This window comes from Sminthopsis crassicaudata, chromosome 1 (genome assembly GCF_048593235.1).
Source record: "Sminthopsis crassicaudata isolate SCR6 chromosome 1, ASM4859323v1, whole genome shotgun sequence".
Taxonomy (NCBI): domain Eukaryota; kingdom Metazoa; phylum Chordata; class Mammalia; order Dasyuromorphia; family Dasyuridae; genus Sminthopsis; species Sminthopsis crassicaudata.
In genome coordinates, this window is record NC_133617.1 from 757,083,637 (window position 1) to 757,106,216 (window position 22,580).

The window sequence follows — 22,580 nt, forward strand, 5'->3', positions numbered from 1 at the left end:
TGAACCAGATTTAATTAAGTGCCTCAAGTGAACAGAGAGAAAGAACAAGCCAATAGTATCCACAAAATATTACAAGATTAGAATAAAGATCTTGAAGGAAAGATATGGACCAAGACTTGTAGAGGAAGAAAAGATGTGAATGCGTTTCAACATTTAACAATGGAAAAAGTACTGGTGTTGTTAAGGTCGCAAGTTCTAAAGACATATTGAAGTATGTATTTATTATACACTATTCTGTATGACTGCAACATTCCTGGCTTGTCCTGAATATCTGGGTATGTGGCATGTTGCCCCCACTAGCTTATAAACTCCATGAGTCCTTTCTTAATGACCCTCCCTTTTTCCCACAATGCTGTTCTAGAGGTATTGAAAAATGGTTGCTAAATGAGAGAAAGAAGGAATTTCTTACCACTGAGACACCAGTCTCCTGCTGGATCTTGTGCTGCAACTGGGTGATTCGCCTGCGGGCTCCCTCAATCTGCTCCTCTAGCAGGCTGCTGGCAGGGTTACGACTGCACATCTCTTGGAAAGGCTGCACAGTGGGGAAGAGAAAAAAAAAGGAGAAATGACAGAGAATGTAGCAGTTACTATTGGGAAGTCCCATCAAGCATAAAAAGACCATGAATAGATATCTCTCTACTAGAAGATGATGAACCTTTCGACGTCTGTTAGGGTAGGAAATCAGTAACTAGAAAACAGCTTTTTAAAAGCCAGTTGGGAGACAGCAAGGTGTCACAATGGATAGAACACTGGCCCTGGAGTCAGGAGAATCTGACCTCAAAACACTTGACACTTACTAGATGTGTGACTTTGGGCAAGTCACTTAGCCCCAACTGACACCCTCCACACACACACACACACACACACACACCCCAATGCAACAGGAGTGGAGAGGGAGAGACCTGCATACTTTGCAGGAAATCCCATTCCTGCTGCTTAGCTTAGCTAGTCTCCTTCAGAAAGTCCTCAGGAGGATGTGCTCCTGTGAGTTCCTGGGCAGTTACAGAGTTAGCACTATTCTAACTGACTTTAGACCATGACCCTTTACCTCATACTGTCCTGTGCTGTGACTACAATGGTTTTCCTAAGTGTCTCCTCTACAAGAGAAGCTGTGAACACGAATGAACTCACCCATTGTGGATCTTTTACACTTTCTGTTACAGGAAGGGGCGAGGAGAAGGTGAATCTTACTTCTCCTAAGAGGTTTGACCAACCTTAAGTGCCTATAAGTGAGAAGTGCCCAGAGAAAGAAGACTCACATAACTAAAGCTCCCGTGTTCATGCACATGAGACAGAAGAGTCTTTATCCTAGAAGACCTGCATTCAGAGGCACATGCAGGCTGGGAGATCCTAAGTGAGTCACGGAATTCCTCTGGGTACTGACACAATGCTCTAAGGCAAGAAGCCGCAAAGAAGATGGTAACCAAGCTCCAAGCGTAGAGGGGATTCCTCATTTGTGACTATGCCAAATTATGCAATCAGAGGTCAAATTCCCCTCCTTATTCCATTATCTATGTAAGTACTTATAGCCTTAAAAATAAATGGGGGGGGGAGGGCAGCAAGGTGGCACAGTGAATGGAGGTAACAGACTGTCTACATTCATTATTTCAAAGATAAAAGTACCTGTTCTTAAAGAGCTGGCAGCCTCAAGACACCCATCCCTCTCAGGAAGCAATACCAGAGTGTACCCCTACTCCTGCCTGTTTCCTTCCAACCTATGTGGCGGTACTTTAGTTTTAAGGTTGTGCTTCACAGTCCTGGACACTGCTGGATGGGACAGCCCGTCGTTCCTCGCTTTTTTATAGTCGCTACCACTAGAATCCTGTTAAAACACACTAAAAAGGCCCAGGCATCTTCTTTTGGAATTGAAGCATCCTGTGAAATGTTGAATGGGCCATCAGCTGACCCTCGGGAGGCTGTTATAAAACAGTTCTTTATTCTAAAAGGCTTTGCATTCTAAGTTAATTTACACCTGTGAACACGTTACAGATTTAAACCACGTTAGTACCGAATAAGATTTTAGACATCAGCTACTCCAACCCTTGATTTGATTAAAACTTGTGTTTCAGAACAAAGGACACGTTAACTCTAACATGTAAGGTAAGAGGAAAATGAACATGAATGCACAAAAAAGGAAAGAGGTCACTACAAATATGTAGAATCCAAGAACACAAATCCTACTTTGTCCATGTCTAAAATATGTCTTTCTGCATTTTAAGCACGAGATGAATCGCAAGCTTCATTTCCAGTCTTTTGGACACATTGTCACTTTTTTGGACACTTTGTTGATTAGCATTTGAGAAGTCTTTTCGAATTATTTTAATCTGCAATGCTACTGTCATTGTGTAAACTATTCTTCTAACTACTCACTTTATTTCCTAGCAATTCCAATTTCTCCTGAAAATGGCATTTTATCATTCTCTGAGGCATAATAATATCACACCACATTCCTACACCAACATTTGTTTGTCCTTCATTTTTGAAGAGGAACAATATCATTATGGAGTGATATCTTGACTTGCATGGGAATTGAATTTGAAGTAAGGAAGAGGTGCGCTAAGTTGTCGACCTCACTTTTCCAGTCATTAAAGTCCATTGTTACATCAGAAGGACTAGGGATGGCCCAGGATGCAGTGGACGACTTTGGCATCTTACCTGCCTACCAAGCTCTGAGCTCCCCACAGGACCCGCTTTCGCTACCTTCATGGCATCCAAATCGTTCTCATCTGCCCATTTCGTCGGAAGATGCCTTCCTATGCTTGAAGTAGATAACTCTCTAACTCACTGATGGCTTTTAAAGCTGCTGCTATCTGGGGTATTTTGTGGAGGACTAGCACTTTGGTGTGAAAGTCTGCCAAGGCCTTTTCAGAGCTACTCATCTACTGTGGTGTCCACCAATACCCCATCTCTCAGCTATGGCAACAAGAAGCTATAGCATGACAGAGACCACACTCTGATCAAACCAACTTGGAACACAGGCTAAACCAGGTTGAGGATAATCAATATAATTTCATTATTCCCCTTCGTTTCAATTGTCCAGATACTATTTAAAAGAGTTGCTCTAAATATTTTGGTACAACTTCAATGCTATATGAAGATGTATTCTGATGGAAATGGATATCTTCAACATAAAGAAGATCCAACTCACTTCCAGTTGATCAGTAATGGACAGAGGTAGCTACACCCGGAGAAGGAACACTGAGAAGTGAATGTAAATTGTTAGCACTACTGTCTATCTACCCAGGTTACTTATACCTTCGGAATCTAATACTTAATGTGCAACAAGAAAATGGGATTTACACACATATATTGTATCTGGGTTATATTGTAACACATGTAAAATGTATGGGATTGCCTGTCATCGGGGGGGAGGGAGTGGAAGGAGGGGGGGTTATTTGGAAAAATGAATACAAGGGATAATATTATTAAAAAAAATTACTCATGCGTATATACTGTGGGGGAAAAAAATTCTAAAATAAATAAATAAATAAATATTTTGGTACATATCTTTCCCTCTTTCTTTTACCTTTTTGGATCATAAGCCTAATAGCACAGGTAAATTTCTGAGCATAGTTCCAAATTCTTTCCTCGAATGGCTAAACCAACCCACAACTCGACCAACAATGTACTGATTTGCCTGTTTTTTCCTAGTCCTTCTAATAGTTGTCCTTTTCAATAGTCTTTTGGCCCTAAGATGGGACCTCAGAATTACTTTGATTTTAGGGCAAGTTGATGGTACGGTAGAGAAAGCACCAGTCCTGGAATCAGAAGGACCTGAGGTCAAAGCCAGTCTCAGACACTTACTAGCTGTATAACCCTGGACAAGTCATTTGAAAACCAACTGTTCTTCCCCTCTCCCCCAAAGAATTGCTTGAATTTGTATTTCTCTAATTATTAATTATGTGGGGCATTTTTCTCACACGGTTGTTCATTTTCTTTTGCCATTTATGTATCAAGTGGTTCTGATAGACCACTTTTCTTTACCTGTTTTCAGTGTTCCTCGAGATTCTTGTTCATCTTAAATTTATAAAAACGATAGCCAATATTTAGATCAAGCTTTTAAGTTCCCAAACACTTTCCATGCATTATCTAATTCAGCAGTAGATGCTATTTTGTTCTCGTTTAACACGTTTGAGAAGTTATCGATTTGTCCATGGTTACAAAATTATTAGATCTTGAATTGAAACTGAGGTTTCTCCTAACGCCAAGGTCAGGGTTCTTTTTAGCATATAGGAGTACTTTACTGTTTTCGTTTCACAGATCCTTTTGGAAATCGAGTGGTCTATGAATCCCTCTTTATAATAATGTTTTTGTTTTTTTTCATTCATGGATGAAGCAAATCTTAAACTGTAGTTAGAAGTTAGTGAAAATAAAAATGCAATTGTTTTTTCCCTTAGGAAGTCCATAAACTCCCTGAAACCTATCTTCATCTGTGGACTCCAAATCTGTGGCCCCGCAATATACCAAGATGCCTCTATGCTTCTACTATGACTATAGCTTGATGTGTGAGCCATGCTCAATTCAAGTTGTTCTCTCCCAGAAACACCGCTTACATTTTTCTGAAGAAGGATAGTTTTGGTTGTCTTCATTGGTACCCAGGCTGCTTTTACAGGGAAGGAAAGAAGAAGGGAGATCATAAGTGGAGACTATGGCCTGGGGAGGCAATACCTGTAACTCCTTCTCCTCCTGTCTCAGCATATTGAATGAGATCTGGTTGGCATGCTTCTGTGCTTCAGGATCCTAGAACAGAAGAAATACTAGTGGCAAGCTTAAGAGGTTCACCCTGGAACCTTGGGTCCCTCCTATCCATTAATCCCAAGAGTAACAGTCAAGAAATGGTTTTATTATGGGCAGATTCGACATCATAAATATGTTCTACCATCCTGGACCGGTCACATCTTTCCGCCTCTTTATATCTCATTTTTGTGAACCTCTTCGCTAAAGCTTTTATTCCTCTGGCATGGAACTGCTACCCTTCTTTTCCTAACTCAGCTCTGTCTTTCTCCTTCCCCAATTTGCTGTCCTCCTTCAAGACATTTCCTTTGAGTAAGACCTCTTCTCTTAGTCCCTAGCTCTATTACCTATCCCTGTGCCTGAGGTATGGAGTTTTCATCTGCAATCATTTCTATGTCTCTGTTGTTCTTCTGCTTTTGTCATGCAGAATTCTGTCTCATTCACCTATCTCTCTTCTCCATCTTCGAATGAGCTTCTAAGCATAACAAGAATTCAATCCATGGTGTTGAGGGAATTAAATAAGAATAGAATTGGATAGTAAACAATAAGGAGGAAACAAAGGTATATAGAAACTGCTCCTTTTGAATTCTGTCTTTATGAATCTATTTGCTTAGTTTCCCTCTCTAAAACTATAATTTAAGAGAAATCCTCTCAATTCTATCTGCTCCCTAACATTATGAAATCGACTTTTTTTAAAAAAGGGAAAGTACTGAGCTTGCAGGGGACACAGGGAACCGTTACCTGCAGGGGCTTGCGCCCTGTGATACACTGTGGAAGTGGTGGAGGGGGAGGTGGTGGCGGTGGAGGAACAACTGGGATTACCCCAGGAGTTACTAGTGAACCCGGATCCTCTTAGAGTCCAGACACACCAACACATGAAGAACGGCCCAGAAGACTCAATGCTACATAAGCACCAGAAAAAAAAAAAAAAAAAAAAAAAAAAAAAAAAGAGGAAAATCATCAAGAAAGAGAATGGTAGATTGTCACCCCCTTCCTCTGAACTTGTAGATCAGCAAATGAATTGTTCTTATTTCACATTTTTTATATATTTTCTCCTTACCATTTCATTCCTATCCTCTCCCTTTCCATCCCTGTTCTTTCTAATTCATTTCCTTCCCCCTCAAGCAAACATCCATCTTTTCTCGTGCTTTACTAACATGTATCTTAGTCCCCCTTCTTCCCGCCTTTAAATCTTTCCTGCTTTTATTGAGTCTTTCCTGGGTCGATGCCAGAAGGCCACTTGCATAGACTCGGCTGCTATGCCTCCTAAATTGCTTCCTAAGATCTCTCTCCCCAGGACAGAAAAGAAGGGAAGACTGACTATAAATACTCTTGGGATTGAGTACCTTTTAATTTTTATCCCTTTATTGGAGCTCCAAAGTATAATATGAATGATAACCAAGTTATCTGAAGAGAATGACAGAGTCAGATGTGAAATGGTAACTGGAGACTGCAGCAGCCTAAGTTGATTACTCCATGCCAAGATTCAAGAGCTTTAGGCTGCCTGCTCTCTCTCCTCTCTCCCCTAACTCAGCCCATGCTGCTCACTTCACTCCCTGGTTCTTTTCAACCGACCTGCTCACGTTTGATGAGCTTCACTACTTGTGAAGTGTGAACTGTTAGTCCCCATGGTGCCATTTACCTGTTGAGAGTTAGAAAAGAGTATCAGGTTGTAGACGCAACTCCATGTGATCTTGGTCAAACTCCCTATTACCTGCAAATGAACCCTGCCCCATACTAATCATTCTTTCTGTTTTGAAGGAGCTTTACTCCAGCTTACACCATCCACTTTGTTCCTACTCATCCCCGTCTGTTTCCTCTGATTACTGAAATTTGCTTCATGTGATCTGCAGCTGAGTGTATTTGGTCTCTCCAAAGCTTCCAAGGCTGTAAGCATTTTTATTTTCAATAGCCTTTGTCAACACTAGTTCTGAGTGCTGTACCGTGAAGAGAGAAGTTGCTGACTGCCCTAGTCCCTTGCAGCACTTGCATAATGAAGCCTATTCCAACTCTTAGTGTCTCTGCAACGATTCTAAGATCCCTCTGTGGAAAAAACGGCATAAGACGAGCTAGGTGAATCACAGAATGCCAGAGCCGGAATGTCCTTCGGAGATCAAATAGAAATGGATCCCTGCTAGCCGCATACTGAGAAAACCACTAATCAACATTATCATGTCCTATTGTGTTTTGTGAAACATCTCTCCGTGTTGTGAAAGAATCTGGCCATTCTGGAGAGCAATTTGGAACTATGCCCAAAAAGTTATCAGACTGTACATACCCTTTGATCCAGCAGTGCTGCTATTGGGATTATATCCCAAAGAAATACTGAGGGGGGGAAAGGGATCTGTATGTGCCAAAATGTTTGTGGCAGCTCTTTTTGTAGTGTCTAGAAACTGGAAGTTGAATGGATGCCCGTTCATTGGAGAATGGTTGGGTAAGTTATGGTATATGAAGGTTATGGAATATTATTGCTCTGTAAGAAATGACCAGCAGGAGGAATACAGAGAGGCTTGGAGAGACTTACATCAACTGATGCTGAGTGAAAAGAACAGAACCAGAAGATTGCTGTACACTTCAATGCTGTATGAAGATGGATTCTGATGGAAGTGGAAATCTTCAACATAAAGAAGATCCAACTCACTTCCAGTTGATCAATGATGGACAGAAACAGCTACACCCAGAGAAGGAACACTGGGAAGTGAATGTAAATTGTTAGCGCTACTGTCTATCTACCCAGGTTACTTACACCTTCAGAATCCAATACTTAAGTTGCAACAAGAAAATTGGGTTTACACACATATATTGTATCTAGGTTATATTGTAACACATGTAAAATGTATGGGATTGCCTGTCATCTAGGGGAGGGAGTAGAGGGAGGGAGGGGATAATTTGGAAAAATGAATACAAGGGATAATGTTTAAAAAAAATTACTCATGCATATATTGTCAAAAAAAATTATAAATAAATAAAAAAAAGAAACATCTCTCCGGTATGTTGAAATTGAGTTCCAAAGTATGACTGGACACTTGGGATCTCACCCTTTCTTTTGGCAGAGGATGAGAGTGAAGCCCAAAGGAGGTTGGCAAACTCTGCAAGTTCATTCACTTTAGCAGCAGAGCCAAGGTTGGAAGGTACATCTTCTGACTTCCAGAAGGGATGAGTAAAAAGGAAGAAGACGGACTGATCCTCATCTAGCAGACTCCCTGGCACGGTGCTGAGGGCTCAAAGAGGAGAGAGGAATGGAACAGAGGGGTGTTGGTGACCAGTCCTCTCCCTCTCTGTGTACCCACGGCACCTTCTCTACTTCTTTCCTACCCAAACGTTTCCTACTCTTCACTCAAAGATGGACGATCCTCTTTTCTAACTGGGACAAATGGAAAGCATAAAGAAAAGTTGCTTTGTCTCTTTTGCCAACTGTCTGCATGACTCCCGCTGACGAGCCGGTCACCCTCCTTCACACCTGCTCTCACGGCTGCACCTCCCAAACCGAAAAGACAATGTGTAATCAATGTGTCCCATGGACTTCTACATGAACCTCACTGAACTGACCAGATACCACAGACTCCCCCATCTGTATCTTCTCTTTGACTAAATTTTCTCTCACCTTAGCTGGTGCCTCTGGGGCTAGAGTTTTAAGCCCTGCTATCTATTACACGGTCCAATACCTCTACTGCCTCACTGATGAGAAGTCCGGTTTTGATTCTAGCCACGGAATTATCTGACGTTTCCTTTCTTTCCACTTCTACTGCTCAGCCTGGATGAGAGGATTAAGGGGATGGCAAGAGAGAGGGAGGGGGGCAGACAGGTAGTCAGGGCCAGACACTGGGCAAGAACGACTCAAGAAGGAATGAATGGGAATAAGGGTTGTGTGTCTGGCCGCCTTCTGTTCCAACCAAAATTACTTCTTCATGAAGCATCTTGCCCATTTCCCCCAGAGGGAAGAATTAAAGAGGACTAACAACTCTCTTAGAATGCTTAAGGTTGACAAAGTGCTTTCCTAACCGATCCCCTTTGGAGAAAGGCTGCCTAAGGGTCTACAGTCCCACGTTCTAGATCACAACACTCAGGCTCAGAAAGAGGATCCGACCTATCCCAAGATAGGCAGAGAATAAGTGTCCGAGCCGGGACTGGTCCTTCCAAAGGAAGGAGTGAAGAATGTTCATAAGTGCGGAGCACTGGCGATAACAAATTAAAAAAAAAAAGTCTGCGCTCTCCACGAGCTTCCCTTCTACTAAGGGACAAGACACATAGGGAAGGCTTCTCTTCCAAGTCCCGGGGAGAAGTCCCGCCATCTTCGGGACCCTCCAGTTCTTAAAAGAAACAGGTCTCTAGTTCCATGCCACACTGTTTCTAACTCCCGAAGGATCAAGTACTCCAAGGGGCTACCTTGCTTTCTACCTGGGGAACGTTTCAGACTGCCTATCTCCGGTGCCCAGCAGAACTCATCGTTTTTCTCCCCAAACCACGGCTCGAGGTCATGTTTACTTTGCACCTTCTAGGCGCAAGCTGGCAGCCCTTACTGCCCTGCCGGACTCTGCGTTCTCCTTTATCCCACAAGTCCGCTCTGCTGTCCGATCTGGTGACATCTCCCCCATGCCCTTCTCTCCCTTCTGGCAGCTGAGGCCGGAATCCAGGTGGGAAAAAGCCATTTAGGGCTGGGCTATAGAGACCTCCCCAGGGCCTACTGTGGAGTCGGGGGCGCATTTAGGGGTAGGCTTAGAGTCCGAGACCACGGCAATCCCGGGCTAAGAAACACATCACGGTTTATTCCACCTGCTCCTCACTTATCTACGACTCTCAGCTCCCGCACCAGGTACTAGAGGTCACCCACTCCGGAACCTCCGGGGGGGGGGGGGGCGACACCCCGAGGTCCGGTCCGCCGCCGCCGCCGCCCCCCCAGGGGAGACACCGGGCACCGTCCGGCTGGGGGGCTGGGGAGGGGGCTGCCCCGAGCTTCCCGGCGATGTCTCGCTCGGGTTGCCGGCTCCGCAGCGCATAACCCTCCATTGGCGCTGCTGCCCCGGCCCTGGCTCTCGCTACCTCCGCCTCCAGCCGCGACTCCAGCTGGGGGTTGCTTCTCTCCCGAAGCCTCGCTCGGAGCGCCATGACGTCACCATACGTCACCTCTCCGTGACGTCACTAGACGGGCGGGGCTCTGGCTCCGCCGCCCAAAGGGGAGGGTCGCCGCAGCGGTGCGCGATTTCCCAGGTGCTTCTGGGAGTCGTAGTTCGGCTTTTTCCTGTGGCTTTCCTTCCACTTCCACCGGCCTTTTCCTCCTCCTCCTCCTCCCCTTCTTCCTCCTCCTTTCCCCCTCCCCTCCTCACCCCTCCAACAACTCCGGCCGTCGTCATTTAGCAACAACCACAATAATTAATTACTGTGACAACGCTAAGGATAGCTTCGGTTTGGGTTTCCTTGTCTCTTTTGAGGAGTTGAGAGTGCTTCCTAATGCACCGTCTGCTTGTTAAGTTTCGCGTTTCTATGAGCAGGTGTAATTGGGCTTCACCTCTCTTGGAAATAGGCCGGTGGGGCAATCACGTGCTATAAAAAGAATTTGGAATATTTACATGCCGCTTTAAAATTGGCAAAGTGCTATGGGTTACATATCTAAATGTACATAAAATACAGTCTGCCTAGATTGAAATAGACAGAGCTATGTTTAAAATGGTGTTAAATACATACGGCCCCGGGTGTGTAAATGGGAAATATTGTTGCATAAATGTAAACTACATATTTACATGTGGGTAAATGCAGCTGGTATAAAGAGGCATCTGCACGTCTTGTGTACATGTGAATATGTACATGTATGCAAGGTATGTGTAAGTCTATGCACCTATAGGCAGGCATATGGATATCTGCATCTCTACATCATCTCCTTTGTCTTGCCTGAAATAAAAAGCGTCTCACAAAAATGGTCTGTCTACATTCTGCTCCTGTCTTTAAGTTGTGGGTTGCCATAGAGATTGGGTAAGTACCTTTCCCAACCCTCCTCCTGCTGTTATCTTCATTTTAGTTTGTGTCTGTATCTTCTTTGTACATACTTGTTTTCTTGCTGTCTCTCCTAAAGAGCCAGGAATGTCTCTTCCCTCTCTGTGTACCCTCTGCACTTAGCAGCATCGTCTCTGGCACACTTGACAGCTCCATAAATGTTTATTGACAACCAGCTAAAAGCGTGCCAGCTAGCACATGACCTTGGGGTTGTTGCTTCTCCTTAACACGGGCGGAATTCTTTTAGTCTCCAGCTGGCCTTGTCCGGCTTGGCCCAGCCAGACCAACTTTCTGTAGTTCCCTATGTATAAGATTTCATTTCCTACAGGGCGGAGCTGCCCTCTGACTACAATGTACATTCTCCTGACTTCTGTCTATTATTACAATTCAAATTTCAAAGTTCATCTCGAATGTCACCTCCCACATAGGACCTTTCCAGATTCCCCAATCTGGAAGTGGACACTCCCCTCCTCAAAAAAAAAAAAAAAAAGTATTCATTGAAATATATTTTGCATATGCCCATTTTGTACATATCTATTTGTATATATGTGGTGGCCTCTAGAAGATTAATTTCTCGAGGGCAGAGAGAGTTTCATTTTTGTCTTTCAATCTCTAGCACTTGCAACAGCAGCGTGATCAATTAACAAGCATCTACAAAATGTGTGATGAGTGCCAGGGATACAAAGAAAGAGCCAAATTCCTGCCTTCAAGGAGTTCACATTCTAATCTGGGAGACAATATGTACGTAAATAGGCATGAGATACTTACAACATAGATACAGTGCAGCCTGACCAAAAAACCCACAGAAGCTACAAGAAGGTGGCTTGTGAGCTGAGTCTTAAAGGAAGCCATGCTTCCAAATATTTCAACACAGCAATAATATAAGCTCCTAAATCTTCTCTTTTCCTGTCTACACATTTCCATTTCCTTAATCCAAACTTCACATGACATGCTTCCAAGAGCTTTTGTCATTCTGACTGACCTCCTCGGAAATCTAGCTGATTAATGTCTCCACTTCTCTATTCCCATTACAACCTTTCCCTGTTCCCCTCCACCCCCAATCCTCTGGCATAAATCTCCATATCATCTTCCCTTCACACCCTGCTCCTCCAATTCATACTTTTACCTAAAGCATCTTTCTTACCCATAGACCTGGAAATGTGACCATTTCTAAAATTCCTCAGTAACTCCCTCTTGCCTCCATAATAAAGTTCAAACTTTATATGTCTCTGCCCGCAAGACTCACGCAAATGTGGTGGCCCTTCTACATTTCCAGCCTCATGTCATGCCCTCTCCATTCCAGGCAAAATGGATAATCTTCTGCCTTTTGAATACAAACCATGCTGTCATGTCTCTCTACCTTAGCGTAAGCTCTTCCCTAAACCTGGAGATCCCTTCTTCCCTATCTTCACCTATTTTCCTCCTACCCATCTGTTAGGATTACTTTCAAGCCCAATCCAAAAGCCACCTTCTTCAAAACACCTTCCCCAGTCCTTCTCTTAACAATCATCACCCCCCTAAGACCTCATAGAGCACTTGACTTTGCGACTTTCTAATTCACTTACATAATATTGTGCACTAGCATTTATGTCCATGCTGGTTTCTCATTCTCCTTGAGGGATATGTTCCTTGAAGGCAATGACTCATCGATAAATCAACAAGCATTTATTAAATTCTTGTTGTGTAGCAGGATCTGGGCTAGAGTTTAGAGATTTACACAGAAATGAAACCAGTCCGTATCCTCAACAGGCTTCGTATACATGTACGTATAAATGTACAGGAGATAACAAAACAGATGTACGTGAACCTTGGGAAGGATGCACACTAACAGCTAGGAGGACCAAGAAAAGCCTCATGAAGAAAGTCATGATGTTTGACCCAAAGACTTGAAGGAAGGCAGCAATTCCTAGAAATAGAGGGGTGAGAAGGATGTGCATTTTACCCAGGAGATAGTATTAAGGCATGGAGACAAGCAAGAGTTTGTGCGTGCTATGGAAGAAACAGGGAGGATCATTTTGACCAGACTACAAAGTCCATAAAGGAGAGTAATATGAAATAGGGCTGGAAAGATGGGGTAGGAACAGATTGTAAAGTTTTAAATCACAAAAATTTTACGTTCGATCATGAAAGGAATAGAGACACAACAAAGTTGAATGGGGGCGGAGGTGAGTATAAGACATTGGTTACTATGTAGAAGTTGAATTTAAGTAGAAAGTAACTTGTGCCCAATTTTCATGAAACCTCTAACCTCTTAGGAAAGTATAATTAAGAGTTACAGGTTGCTATTTTGTGTTTTAAATATTTATCAATGTGTGCTCTTAAGTTTGTGGTTTAAAACATGTCTTCCATGGTGGAGAAAATAAATAGCTATCCTATAACGGATCTACTTTCTACATCTAATAAAAGGGATACTGCTAGTTCTTTTTGGGGACACCCTGGACGGGACAGTAACCTGAAGCTTTGTTTTAGAGATTTTTCTCCTTAATACTACTCTGAGGGTATTTGTTGAGGAGGAAGAAGGGTAGCAGAAAGGGTAAGAAAAGCTTGATCTCATTTTATGGGAAGTCAGGCTATGTAGGACTAAACTCAGTCTGCCTGAGTCAAAAGCCTAAGTCCCTTAGTTGGAAAGAGTAAGGGGTTTACATCAGGTGTATTGCTGTTTTTTGGTTGTATTTACTGAGCATAACACTAAACACTGATTGTAGAAGGAAAAAGAGGCACGGACTCTTAAGGTTTATAGAATAAATTAGGAAGTTACTGTTTGCTTTCTAACCTTAACTCTTTCCTTCTCCCTTCTGAGGACAATAGGCAGTATGGACATTTTGAGACCATGTGACTATGATAAGTAATTGGAATTCATGTGCCTCAAGCAACACTCTAAAACCACAAATTCCAGAATTGTAGCCAATCTGTGGATGTTTAGTCATTTCTGGGCAGAGAGAGTGGAATTGTCTGCCATTTTCTTCTCCAGCTCATTGTGCAGATAAGAAAACTGAGGCAAACAGGGTTAAGTGACTTGGTCAGGGTCACACATGTAATAAGTGCCTGAAGCCTGATTTGAACTTAGGAAGGTAAGTGTTCCAGACTTAGCTGTCTATTTTCAGTAGTATTTCCCACCCCAGCTTTCCCCCCCAAAAACGTCCTTATAACAATGACATTTAAGTTCCTTATAACAATGAAATGACAAATTCATACTAAGAAGCCAAAAGCTAATGGAGTACTACACAGACAAGATACTACAATGTACTAAATACTTAAATCACCATATTCGATTCTATTGCCAATTGGACTGAACTACTAATCGGCATGCATTTCATTGCCTTCAGAGGTTGTTTCCCCTAGGTAAAATTCCTCCTTTATGCTACTACTTTTCCTCTACTGATTATATAGAAATTTATCCTGTTCATATCTTCTTGAGACTTAGTTGTCTGCATAGTGTTTCTCCCATCAGATTAGGAACTCCTTGAGAGCAGGGACTAGCCTTTTGCCTTTCTTGGTACAATAAATATTTGTTGACTGAGTCACTGACTAGTAAACTATGTTGAGAGTCCACCTGACAAAAAACAAAAATGAAAGCAGTTTGGTCTTTAAATCAAAGAGATAATGGGTTCAACTCACATCATATACTTACCAGCTATGCAACCAAGAACAAGTCCCTTGATTTTCAGTTGCCTTCTGGAGTAGTATTCTCTTTTAAAAAGAATCTCTTTTATAAATAAATGTTTTTAATATTTATATCATTTATCAATAGAGTTGTTCTGAGTGAAGAATTTTATTAACGTTATAATGCAAAAGATTTATTGGATAGTCTTCATCCTAAATTCTACCTCGTTTTTTGAATCATAGTTGGATATGTAGCTATACTTCTCCCCAAAGGGGCAATTAGAGTGCAGGGCAATTAGAAGTCCTTTAATTTGCCTAAAAAGAATTTTGAATGTAATCTACCTTTATATTCCCTAATAGTAGTGCCTTTGAAAGATTGTAGATGGTTAGTTTGTTGAAATGATAGCAAACACTTAACACTTTCTAGCTGTGTGATCCTGGGCAAGTCACTTAACCCCAACTGCCACAACAAAATAAATAAATAAATAAATAAATAAATAAAAATTAAAAAAAAATATATATATATAGGAACCATTTGTTGAAATTTTAAATTGTGGAAAATCTTGAAATATAAGTGGTATTTGGACTTCATTTGGTAAGCAAAAGGGAATCGATTGAAAAGATATAATTAATAAACAAGAAACTGAAACCAAATATATATTCATATATATAATTATTATTAGAAACTTGTAGAAATCCAATAGATGCTAATGGGACTTATAGTAAGGTAAAGTATAAATATGTGTTGTACTTTTAAGTCTACATTGCTTTTGTATTTAGTAAGAAATGATGCCATTCTAATCCTTAAACACATATTTTTGATTAATACTTTTTATGCAAAGAATTTATTTTTTATTTCTTAATCTCTTATTTTAATAATTTCCAAGGAGGACATTTAGACCCTGAGGTCAGGTAGCCTGACCTCAAAGATGATAGATGATGAACCAATCATAAGGTGGAGCAATATGGGTCATACACCCAAGGATCACCAACTCTGCCCTTCCCTCTCTTTCTGGCCCACCCCTTAACTGAATCTGTTCCCAGCCCCTTGGAATAATTACAAACTATCTGAGCACCCAAAGAAGCTAACCCTACCTTTATCCTCCGTTCACCAAGGCATACCCACTTTGTGGAAGAGACTGCCCCTGACTGTAGCAAGTATCCATTCCTACAGCGTGGGGGGAAGGGAGGGGTGTCCCTTCTTAAGAAAAGGCTATGTGCTCAAGACAAAAAATAGTGAATTAACAGTTTCCACTCCCTTCTTTTTATTTTGTGTTGAACCAAGTGAAACACAGGCTGACCATGTAAACTGATGGACAGAAATCCATTTACATCTCAGATCTTATTATACTAGCTTTAAACCCGCATAACCCATTTCCTGTTTCAGTATCTTTAAAATAGCATATATATTACCTCTTCATTTCAACCTCAAAAAAGCAGACTTCCTTTTCGAAGTAGCTCAAGCCATATCTTCTCCAGGAAGCTTTTCGTGATCTCCTCAGGTGCTAGCTTGTGCCTCTTTCAAATGATCTGATTTTAATGATTTTATATTTTTCTTCAGATTGTTTCCTTGATTCGAATGGAAGATCAAAAGAAATGAGTACTTCATTCATTATATTTGTATCCTCAGTATCTAGCATCTTTAAACTATGCCAGCATGAAATTCATGTGAATTTCCCAACAATTTGGGAGGTAGATGTTATTATAAGCCCTATTTTATAGTTGAGGAGACTGAGGCAGATAAGTATTAAGTGACTTGTCCAACGTCATTTAACCGCTAATAAGTATCTGAAGCTGAATTTAGACTCAAGTCTTCCTGAATTCAGGTTCCTGTGCCATAACCAAAGAGGGAACAAAATTATGGTTTTTGCAAATGGCACGACCATCTACTTAGAGAACTTCAGAGCATCAACTAAGAATGAATTAAAACAACTTCAGCAAAATAGCAGAATATAAAATCATCACCTTTTTTACATATTAATAACAAAGCCCATCAGTGAGACAGTGAGAAATTCCATTTAAAATCATTTTAACTTATGTGGGAGAATACCCAAATTATACAGGAACTATGACTGATTGAACTTTCCCATTGCTGTTACAGACGCTGCAATCACCAGGTGCACAACTCATTGTCATTATCAATTAATTCCTTGTTCTCCTTCACCCCATATATTTGACTTGTCAAAATTTGTTATTTCTACTCTCAATGACCATTCACATAGTCACCAATCTTGTTGCTGATGGTTGCCACTTTATTCCTGGATCACTGCAACGAATTTATGGTTAGTATCCTTGACGCAAGTTTCTCTATATTCCAATGCACTCTCCACACAGTTGCCAAGGTGATTTTCCTAAAGAGTGAGTCTACTCAAGTAAACTGCAATGGATTCCTAATGCCTCTAGGATTAAATATTATTCAATCCCGACCTCTCTGCTGACCTGACGTTTTACATTATCAACCACCTATTAAACATTTCAATGCAACTTGGGTGGCATCTTGACTCCTCACTCTCTCACCTCTAATATCCAATCTTTTGTCAACTCCTACATCATTCCTACTTTCTCAACATCACTTGTGTATGTGCCTTTTCTCCTCTTAAAGCTGGCTCCCATCCTGATGTAAGCCTATATATCACTTCAGGTTTGGACTAATCCAATAGCCTGCTGGGTGGTCTCCCTGCCCCAAGTTTCTCTCTTTATCATCCGCTCAGCTGCCAAAAGTAATCTTCCGACTTTGAGTGATCAATAAATCCCAAGGGCTTCTAAGCATTTTCCTGAAGATCCTTTGATTTTCAAAGTCTTTTTATAAGTTTTCATAATATCCATCTTACACTTCAGTTCAGCTTTTTTTGTTTTTCCTCTTCCATAGACAAGATGCTTCATCTCCCAATTAAGTATTTTCACTGTCTCACATGCCTGAAAATATTCTTCTTCATCTCTACCTCCTGATTAAGATCTTGTAGCAGTTATAACCCCCATCTTCTACCAAAAAAATCTCTTTGATTCTTCTTAATTCTAATACTTACTTTCACTGTTACCTCCATACATACCTATATCTATACATATACATATACACATACATACCTATATCTATACATATATAGATACATATATACATACATACTTATATGTATACATATATATGCATATATATAATGTATGTGTATACACAAACTACATACATACACATGTGTGTGTAGCTTGTACAAAGTTGTTGATATGTTATATCTCCCATCAGACTATGAGCACCAAGAAAGGAGCATTGTGTCTGTCACATAGTAAGCAATTAATAAATGTTTACTGCCTTTAACTTTCTTCTTTATTTTTTTTTATTCTATGGCAAGTTTTATAATGTTCATATTTTAATATGGTAGCACATCTTTGTGATTTAGAAGGAAATATACAAATAATGGGAGATGTACTCCAGTAGTTTTTTTTTTTTTTCCTTATTGAGAGGGTAAGTGATCCAAAAAGTTTGGAAACCAGTGTTCTGCTGCATACAATTGAACTAATTATAATCTAACTAGATTTCACTCACCAAACCTACAATTGTAATATTCAAGTTGTTCTTTGTTCCATGTCTAAAGGGTTGGCAGTTCTTTTTATCATAAAGAAACTTTCTATTTCTCTATTATATTCCTCTAAGAATTCCAATCTCAAAATCCCATTTCATCTAAAGCTTCTGGTTTCCTTCTTTTTTTCTCTCTCTCCAGTCTCACCTCTCATCTTTTCCATCTCCATCCTTCCCCCTCCCAGTTTTTTTTTACTTCATTGCTAACTTCTCTGAAATTCATGGCTACACAGTTACCTGCAATTTCAATTTTCCCTTTTCCAGGTGAAAATGAGTATTTTTGTTGAGGTTTGAAAACAAATTTTCAAGACTGCTATTCTGTGCCATTATTATGAAAGAATTAAATCTTGGGAGTTAATGAATGATAAAAACTTACTTTGCAGGAACACCAAGAATGTATGATTCAGCTTCTGCGGCCATATTGGGTTAAAATCTTGAGCTCTGGTTTGGCATGAACAACAATAAAACACCATGAGATACCATATGACCTAAAAACAGGGAAAGGCTAACTTTCCCTGAAGTGTTCCATTTTTCTTATCTCCTGAGTAAAGAATTATAAAACAGATAATTTTTATCAATATTTTACTGAATTCACTCCACTTTAAAGGGATGAATAAGATGCTATTTGATTAATTTTGACCCTTGCTTCCATCTTTACTTTTCACAATGCCACATCACCCCACCTCCATAAAGCTTACCAGCTGGTTAGTCTCAGTGCTATTAGTTTGAGGAAATGCCAGTATTATTTAACAAGAAAAATAAAAATCACACTCAAGTGAGCACTGAATTATTCATGTGTTCTGATTTTACATAATTTGGATGTCCCTCTTTTTATTGCTATTTCGGTTTCTAACACTAAACAATTCTTTACTAAGTCCATCTTGGATTCCTGTGAATTAGGAGATAATGCTTTCAAAATATTCCCTGGAAGATGATGTTCAGAGCTGATGTCCAAATATTTACAGCCAAAGCTTAAACTATGAAAACAGCAAGGAATGCCCTTCAGTGCCAGAAGTGAAAAGTGTAGCATTAACTAGACTTTTTTTTTGAATCAGCTGGTTATTCTGACAATAACAAAATAATAATCTTCATAATAATCAATTCCAATAATGTTAAGATGTTTTTATTTCCAAGATGGTAAATACAGACATAACCTACATTAAAAAAAAAAGTTCTTTGGAGGTCCTCAACAAATTTTAAGTATTAAGTATTAAAAACTTGAGAACTGTTGCTTAATTCTAATCTAATCTTTTATTTTCAAAAGATGAGGAAGCTGAGGCCCAGAAAAGAAAGACAAGAACACAGAGGAAGTCAAGAGTAAAGTCAGGTTTCTGGTCCAGGTCTCTTGGAAGCTAACTCATAGCTCTTTTTATCTAGCCAAGATGTCTTACAAGGCTGAAATACTTGAATATTAATTTACTCTAGGATTGAATCACTTCTTTCTTTAGATTTTTATCACTTTCAAAATGAGTTAATCCAAGGAAATAAGAAATGAGAAATATAAGTATGGAATTGACTCAATTAAAGCATTATTTAAGCTTAAATATGAAATGAATGAAAAATAATCTTGAGTACCAACATCCAGACAAAAATATAAATACAAAGTCTATTCTCTTATGGGATTTTCCATCTAGCTAAGAAGATAAAAAGACACAGAGTGCCAAATGGAGAGATAGGTAATTAAGAGCTAAGTATTATATAAGCACGAATAATTGCAGGTTAGTTATTGTAACAGAAAGGTCACCATTTTTGGAGTCAGAAAGATTTGAATTGAAATGCTGCACCAGACATTTATTAGTTGTGGATCTTGGGAAAGTCAAATTTCCAATAGTATAATAGCCAAGATTATAGTGAAGATAACAAGTATACTTTTTTTTTCAATCTTAAAGTCTACATAATGGGTATTATAAAATGATGAATGCAAACATGGCTATGACTTTTTTTTAAGCAGCAAATCATTAAATTTGGTATTGAGAGGGTCTCAGATGTCATTTAGTCCAAGCCCTTTTCTCTACAGGAGAGGAAGCTGAGACCTAGTAATAGAATGCAAGTTTCTTAAGGTTCCATGGCTAATAACGAAACTGGCATCCAAACCCAGGACCTTTGACTCCAAATCCAGTGTCACTCTAACATAAAAAAGAAGCTAATTTACATTAATTTCTTCGTTTTGTGGAAGGTGGGAGGCCCACATCAACTGATATGGAATAGGAACCAACTCTCTAGATTATCAGACCAGTACTCTTTCTATGAGCTGTTAGGTGGCACCCGGAATGGAATCAGGAACACTCATCTTCTGGAGTTTAAACCTGGCCTCAAACACTTATTAGCTATGAAACCCTGGGTGAGTCACTTAACTATGTTAAATAACTATGAGAAATTAATTCTGTAAAATGAACTGAAGAAAGAAATGGCAAACCACTCTAATATCCTTTTCAAGAAAACCCTAAATGAGATCTTGAAGAGTCAGACAAGAATAAAATAAAAGGACCCACAAATGTTTAGAGCAGCTCTTTTTGTGGTAGCAAAAAATTGCAAAATGAGTAGATTCCCCGCATTTGGAGAATGACTGAATAAGTGATGATATATAAACTTAATGGAATTGTTCTACATAGCATAGTTTACCTCTCAGACCTGTGGAGGAGGAAGGAATTTATGTCCAAAGAAGAACTAGAGATCATTATTGATCACAAAACAGAAAATTTTGATTATATCAAATTAAAAAGGTTTTTTGCTTGTTTGTTGTTTTTTGTACAAACAAAACTAATACAGATGAGCTTGGAAGGGAAGCAATAAACTGGGAAAACATTTTTACAGTCAAAGATTCTGATAAAGGCCTCATTTCCAAAATATATAGAGAATTTACTCTAATTTATAAGAAATCAAGCCACTCTCCAATTGATAGTCAAAGGATATGAACAGACAATTCTCAGACGAAGAAATTGAAACTATTTCTAGCCATATGAAAGTCATTATTAATCAGAGAAATGCAAATTAAGACAACTCTGAGATACCACTATACACCTGACAGATTGGCTAGAATGACAGGGAAAAAATAATACGGAATGTTGGAGGGAATATGGAAAAACTGGGACACTGATACATTGTTGGTGGAATTGTGAATACATCCAGCCATCCTGGAGAACGATTTGGAACTATGCTCAAAAAGTTATCAAACTGTGCATACTCTTTGATCCAGCAGTGCTACTACTGGGCTTATATCCCAAAGAGATTTTAAAGAAGGGAAAGGGACCTGTATGTGCAAGAATCCTTGTAGCAGCCCTCTTTGTAGTGGCCAGAGACTGGATACTGAGAGGATGCCCATCAATTGGAGAATGGCTGAATAAATTGTGGTGTATGAACGTTGTGGAATATTATTGTTCTGTAAGAAATGACCAACAGGATCATTTCAGAAAGGTCTGGAGAGACTTACATGAACTGATGCTGAGTAAAATGAGCAGGACCAGGAGATCTTTATATACTTCCACAACAATGCTACATGATGATCAATTCTGATGGATGTGGCCATCTTCAGCAATGACATGAACCCAATCAGTTCCAATAGAGCAGTAATGAACTAAACCAGTTTTGCCCAGCGAAAGAACTCTGGGAGATGACTATGAACCACTACATAGAATTCCCAATACCCCTATTTTTGTCCGCCTGCATTTTTGATTTCCTTAACAGGCTAATTATACACTATTTCAAATCTGATTCTTTTTGTGCAGGAAAACAACTGTTTGGACATGTATACATATATTGTATTTAATTTATACTTTAACATATTTAACATGTATTGGTCAATCTGACATCTGGGGGAGGGGGATGGAGGGAAAGAGGGGAAAAATTGGAACAAAAGGCTTGGCAATTGTCAGTGCTGTAAAATCACCCATGCATATATCTTGTAAATAAAAATAAAAAGCTATATAAAAAAAGAACTGTGTCAAATTTACAAGAATACAAGTCATAGCCCAATGGATAAAAGGTCCAAGGACATGAACAGACAATTTTCAGATGATGAAATTAAAGCCATCTATAGTAATGTGAAAAAAATGCTCTAAATCACTATTGATTAGAGAAATATGAATTAAAACAACTCTAAGGTGTCACCTCACACCCTGTCAGGTTGGCTAAAATGACAGGAAAAGATAATGATAAATGTGGGAGGGGATGTGGGAAAACTGGAATAGTGATGCTTTCTTGGTGGAGTTGTGAAATGATCCATCATTCTAGAGAGCAATCTAGAACTATGCCCAAAGAGCTATAAAATTGTGCATAGCTTTTGACCCAGCAGTGCCATTACTGGGTCTGTGTCCCAAGGAAATCATAAAGGAGGGAAAAGGACTCACATGTGCAAGGATGTTTGTAGCAGCTGTTTTGGTGGTAGCCAAGAACTGGATAACGAGTAGGTGCCCACCAAATGGGGAGTGGCTGACCAAGTTGTGGTATATGTAGATTATGGAATATGATTGTTCTATAAAAAATAATGAACAAGCTGATTTTAAAAAGGCCTGGAAAGGATTATATGAACTGATGCTGAGCACCATAAGCAGAACCAGGAATACATTGTACCCAGCAACAGTAAGAATGTCTGATGATCAACTATGAAAGATTCAGTTCTTTTCTGTGGCTCAGAGTATTCCCAATAGACTTTGGACAGAAAATGCCATCTGCATCCAGAAAAAGA

At 39.9% G+C, this 22,580-nt stretch overlaps 2 long non-coding RNA genes across 4 annotated transcripts in view; both read right to left on the minus strand.

Moving 5' to 3' along the window:
- Positions 1–22,580, minus strand: part of LOC141555990 (uncharacterized) — a 239,628-nt gene that overhangs the window by 25,773 nt on the left and 191,275 nt on the right. The gene's annotated exons all lie outside the window — the stretch shown is intronic.
- Positions 340–22,302, minus strand: LOC141555986 (uncharacterized). The gene is made up of 7 exons (XR_012486401.1): positions 22,243–22,302; positions 18,273–18,337; positions 15,739–15,894; positions 6,310–6,376; positions 5,476–5,636; positions 4,669–4,740; positions 340–532 (listed from the first exon to the last, which is right to left on the minus strand). It is a non-coding gene; the product is annotated as an uncharacterized LOC141555986 (long non-coding RNA).